Source organism: Molossus molossus, unplaced genomic scaffold (assembly GCF_014108415.1).
Source record: "Molossus molossus isolate mMolMol1 unplaced genomic scaffold, mMolMol1.p scaffold_m16_p_20, whole genome shotgun sequence".
Lineage (NCBI taxonomy): Eukaryota > Metazoa > Chordata > Mammalia > Chiroptera > Molossidae > Molossus > Molossus molossus.
The window spans coordinates 40,923,252-40,929,640 of record NW_023425356.1 but is presented as its reverse complement, the minus strand read 5'-3'; positions in this window follow the sequence as shown (position 1 = coordinate 40,929,640).

Below are 6,389 nucleotides of genomic sequence, written 5' to 3'. Positions count from 1 at the left end.
TGATTAAATGGTTTCTATAAAAAGTGCGCAGAACATTTTAAAATGTACATTTTGAACTTTAAATTGAGATGTGTCAGATCTTTTTACTCCAGTAATTACAGTTAAAAGTAACTTTAGCTCCAATTTTTAAAAGAGGTACAGCCTAATAATTATGTCCCAGTATGCATTAGTAAAACTGGATATTTCTATTATTATAGAACAAAGATTCGTTGGGACTGGCCCTTTGCTCAGCACTCTGGCTTAGTTGCAATTGCAAGAAGAAGGATTAAGGTAGTGGGAAGAGTGTACCCTAAGTTTTTCACAAATGCAGGCTTACTGGGCTGGGGAGGGGAAGAAACAACCTTTGCCTTGAATTTTACTTGGGTCAAGCTTTGGGAACTATAATCACTTCCCAGAAGTTAGGGAAGGCAACTCACTGACCATTCTTGGATTTTTCCCCAGTTATAAATTCCCTGGAGGCTTAATTACATGTGAAAATGTAGACATAGAAGAGTCATTACTCAGCCTGTAATGAGGTCAAAGTGTCTGTAGATTCTCCGCCTGCCTTCTGTTAGATTACACATTAGTATGTCCCGGTAATAACAATGGACTGGGCGTTCAGACCTTTATGGCTCCAACAGAAAAATGTTTGCATCACATCCAGCCCTCACCGGCTTTGCAGCGGGTTGCTGTGGACATCACTCTCCTTCTCTTCCCTACCCCTACTTAGAAAAGCAGGTTCTTACTGTGATGGTTGACTCTGCTGAATTCCATGTCTGCCCTCTTTGCTTCACCTTGATCTGTGACTTTTAACAATTTATGCATCAGTGGAGTTCGTCATGAAAATCTTTCAAAAAAATGAGGAACGAAGGGAACAGTTTAGAGATACCATCTTTTTTCCTTCTCTCTATTCGTATTCCTCCCACTTGTCACTGTGTCCAACAAGATCATTTTCTTCATTTAAGCTGTCCCTGTTTATGGTGGAAGAATTAGAAAATACAGAAAAGCTAAAGAACAAGTTACCTGCAATTCCGCCGCGTGGAGGTGGCCGGTTTGGTTTGTAGCAGGGTCCTCACTGGGGTTCCTTGACACACCAGTTTCTCTGAGCTCTTCCTACCTGGCATCGATGTATGAAATTTACTGTTACTAGAACCTTGGAGAGACCAGTGTTCCTGAGGCTAAGTGTAGCAGGATAATGAGAAGCAGTAACACCAAAGTACAATATGCATTTAGTGCCAAGGAAAGATGGTATGGGTGCATGTTCCATCCTTGGAACCACTTGGCTTTGTGAGAACAGAGGAGGTCCCTGTCGGGGCAGTAAACAGTTTAGCTGAAACAGACTTGAACTGCGGTGACTGATTGTAATATGGGATTACTAGGGGATTGCGTAGTATTTTTTTCCTCTCAAAGTCTTTGAATCCTTTTCGTTGTCTGAACTTATCATTGAAGAAACATTAATTGGAACAACTCTGAGCTCTACTACTACTATTAAATTAGCAAAAAATAAAAATAGTTTCAATGGCAAAATCCATTGTTAATAGGGGTATGAGAAAATAGATACAGTCATGTGTTGCCAGAGACATTGCTCCAATGATTCTGGAGTGCATTTTGTCCAATTATAAGAGCAATGAAACTGATTTTGTGCCTTTTACTCACTTATCACTCACAGTATGGGATATAGCTTGAGCAAATAAAAAAAGGAAAGTAGTTTATATAAAGATTTCATTTAAATTATGGATAATCAGGAAAATCATTGCCAAGAGACAAAAAAGTTAATATTACTTTTCACTGCAATTACTGGAGTAAAGAGATCTGATACCTCTTTTGTTTCGTCAGTCTCAGAAATGAGTTGTATACACTTAAGAGAGCTCTTGAGAATAATGAAGTCTTTACTTCACGAGAAGCAGTGTTATTGCTTCTCATTATCCTGCTATACTTAGTCTCAGGAACAGCTGGTCACTCCATGGTTCTAGTGACAGTAAGTTTCATACATTGATCCCAGGTAGACTGCACCCTCAGGAAAAGTTCATAGAAACTGGTGTGTCAATGCACCACAATTGTTATCAGTGGGGGCCCTCTGCTTCCCCACCTGTTACTGGTGGAATTGGAGTTCTAGGATGCTTCTGGAACAATAATTTCTTGAGGCTCCCCAAGGGAGGATGAGGTATCATGGAAAGCTTTATCGATGCTGTAAAATTAAGGGGGAGGGGTCCTTTCCAAGATCCCACCTCCCTCCATCTTGCCATGGGAAAAGTCCAGTCTTGTCTTCAACAGGACTAGGATTGAAGCCACTGCCCAGAGTCTGCTCCATATTGAAGTCCAGTCCAGCCCAGCATCTGGCTGGGTTAGCTTGTGTTCTCAACTGCAGGCCATTGCACGTGGGGTCGATGTGACCATGGGCTCTGTGGCTGCTTAAAGTCACATGATGGGTGAGTATGGGTCACCGAGCAAGAGAGAGCAAGGGAGCAGGAGCACAAGAGAGAGAGAGCATTGTTTTTTAAGGCTAATAACTAGGAGCTTAACTAGTGAACTTTTCAGGATTTCATGTACTTGCATTGGCTCCACCCCTCTAGCCAATTATCTTTCTCCCAGGTTAGATTGACAGGCAAGCACCTTTCCTAGGTCACCCAACTTCACCGTGCATGCTCCCAACTCCCCCTTTGTTGGACCCTTTCCCCCAGTGATTTGCAGGGAATGGACAGGTGGTTCCCTGGGGAGTGTGATGTTACAACTTCCTGATGAAGCTGCCCAGATGGCCATGCTTAATGTCTGGCTCCCCTTTGTTCTCTTTCTGTTACCAATATTGACTAGCTGATTATGACAACAGCACAACAAGGACCCTGCTATAAACCAAATTGGCCACCTCCACACAGTGGAATTGGGGGTAACTTTTTCTTTTGCCATTCTGTATTTTCTAATTTTTCCACAGTAAACATGGAGTGCTTCTATAAATAAAGAAAATAATCTTGTTGGAAACAGTGCCAAGTGGGAGGAATATGAATAGAGAGAAGCCTACAGAGGAGAGAAGCCTGTTGTTTAAGTGGAAGCATGTGGACAGTGACTTTCTGCACAGAATAAGCCCTTGTGCCTTTCCTTTATTCCTACCAAATTTCCCCAGTTCGTACACTAACATAGTCTAGGAAGATAATGGAATGCGGAGTTAACAGGGATCTTGAAGTGGACATTTCATTTAACTCACTAGCTGAGATAGGATCTCCTCTAAGTATATAAGCAAATGTCTGGTCCTTGCTTGATTGACCCATTACCTCTTGGGGCAATTTGTTGGAGCTCCATTATTTAGCAAATTATTTCTTATATTAAAATAAAATCAACCTCCTTGCAACTTCCATCTATTAATTTCATTCCAGCCTTCTGAGGACATGTAGAATAAATATGGTTTCCCTCTAAGTCTTTTTTTCCTCCTCTCCCCAGTGCAAAAAGCCTTAGCTCTTTTAGACTTTCCTCAGCTGTTCAACATATGGTTATTCTTCTCTGGAAGCATACCAGTTTGTTGATGTTCTTCTTAAAGCATTTCAGAGCAAAATGATCACAATACCCTGGGTAGTCTAAACATCGCAGAGGAGGCCGTGTAGGACTGATCATTTTTGACACCACATTTTCTGAATATTAAGACCTCATTAGCTTTTATCCATGCCATTTGCCCCAATTGTGTGTGTATAAAACCAAAACTCATTAGTATTTTCATTTGTGTGGCTGTTTGGGTTCTTCTCCTCTATTCTGTAGAATTGCTTATTTAAATCTAAATACAGTTCTTCGTTTATTCATATATATATATGATGAGAAATAATTTAGATACAGTAACAAGCAACAAGCACTAATCTGAATTTTTGCAGATATAAATGCCCATATATAACTACCACCCAGATCAATATATAGAATTTTCCCAGCACCCAGAAGGTGTTCTCATGCCTCTTCAGAGTGAATAGCTCCCCAAATGTAACAGTTATTCTGACCTCTATGACCACAGATTAATTCTGCCTATTTAAACTTAACATAAATGGAATTGTGCAATTCCAATTCTCACACTGGTGTCTGTGAGATTTTTTTCATATTGTTGAATGAAGCAGAAGCTTTCTGTTTATTTATTTCTATATAGCATTTCATACTATGAATTATACCGCAGTTTAGCTATTCAAATGTTTTTGCTTTTTTGAGCAAAGCCACCATGACAATTCTAACACATGCCTTTTAGAAGACATAAGTACTCATAACTGTTGGTTGTGGAATTGTTGGATCATGAGGTCTATAAATATTTTGCTTAGTATATACTGCCAAACAATTTTCCAAAGTAGTTGTAGCAATATCTATTATCACTAGTAATAATATATAGAGTTCCAATTTTCCATATCTTCTCCAGCATTAGTTATTGTAATTCCTTTTAACTTTAGCCATTTAAAAAAGGTATATGGTGTTATCTTGTTTCAATTCGCGTTTTCCTGATGACTGATTACTCATATAAATTTCCTATAAAATTAATTGCATGATTTAGCTCTATTGAGTTCGTTTTGGATTGCTACTTTGTTGCCCCACGAATTTGCTTTTCTTCCTAGCTTTTTGCTACCCAATCCTTTTTATATGTCATTTATCCTCCAAGTCCCCATAATAGAGGCATATGAACACACAATAGTATCAAGATCCTCTAAGTTGATATAAATGTTTTGATTGACATAACTTGGGTAAAATTAGCCTAACCATATGCTTATCATTAGTAAATTATCTGGAAATATGAAATTCAGATCCTTTCATGCCTATAGTATTCTTCTCATATATCAGTCTAGTTAGTATTCCTATCAAAAAATTAAGTAAGTTAGCCCTGGCCAGTTTGGCTCAGCGGTTGAGTGTCGGACTGTGGCTAGAGAGTCCCGGGTTCGGTTCCCGCTAAGGGCATGTACCACCAAAAAAACAAAACAAAACAAAAATTAAGTTTAAGTTGGTATTCTTGTGAATCCAGAATGGCCCCCATTAATCATTTATTCCCTCTCTGTGAGCTCACCAATTATCCTTTTGGTTTCCTAATGATACATCTTTCACTTTATAAAAGTAGAACTGCATTTGCAACTTCTTACTGGAAACAAATGTATCATTTAGAATGGTCTCCTGTTTCATTCAATTACTGTGTTTTTATTGATACTCTTTTTTATAAATTAAATCCTTCCTTGAAGATTTTAAGACAACTATATACTTAGTACTATTATTTTTTGAGGATGGGAATTTAGTCTTTTACATTGTAAATAATCATTCACTAATTTACCTCTAAACTTGAATTTCTAATTATTTAATTTTCCTAATCACATGTATATTAATGTTTTATCTTTAAAAACAGGCAAAGTGATAGAAAAATGGATAATGGGAGAGGTTTTTAAAAGATAATTCAAACTGGAAATCACTGTAGATCATTTACTAAAATTATCTTGGGCTATTAAATAGGATCTCATTGGGCTTAAAGTCAACTTTTAAAGTGTCTTAGGCATTCAGAGAATCTGGTCTAGCCTTGAGAAATTTAGCAGCAATAAGAGAAACAACCAAACTGTATTATAGAGCTAGAGTTGCTGGTTATATTTCTTTATGATTTAAGTTGGGAAAGTATGGGCGTATATCCAATTAGCTAGAGCAGCTGCCCTAATTGATAAAAGATTTTTTGGCTATCACAAATCCCAATTAGCCCTTTCTTTTATGTTTCTCATTATATTTTATAAATAATAAAATTTTTGAATCAAAGAGAAGCTAGAGGTTATCTAGTTCAGTGTTTAGACCCAATGAAGCTAAATGATTTGCATGTTTCACCACCCAAGTAGTGTTTGAAGAAGCAGATGTACAATGTTTCTGATCTTATGAAGATCCCATTTTAGTTGGTAATAAATGTTAGACAGAGAGACTGGGATACATTATATTGAGTGGCCAGCTGCAATTGAGTTTTCTTTCTGCTCTTCCAAAGTGCTTCTGGAATTGCTGTTTCAGCTAAGCAGAGGGGCTGGGTGACAGTACTGTGTGGGTATATAGAATGTCAAGAATGTAAATTATTTTTTTCAGTCAACTTATCCCAGTTCTTTAAGAAATAAAAAACTCAGACAGTATTTCCAGAGTAAAGATATATGTACATGAAGAATATACTGTAATGATAGCAGTGCCTGTGGAGACTTTTCAGACAAAGCTTCTGCAGGCACCCGGGTCCGGGGTTATTACGGTTCCCCAGAGATGAGATCTAAAGTCCATTGGTGGCTGACAGAACTCAGTGGCTGGATGAGGTGAATGGGGTGACAGTTTAGGAGACAGTTGTAGCTGGACATATACATCTGGTACATTTGGAAGCCATACGATGAGAGACATTACTCTCGGATCACATCGCCTGAGAGTAATGGTAGAAGAGAAGAGGAGAGGACCAGCGACAG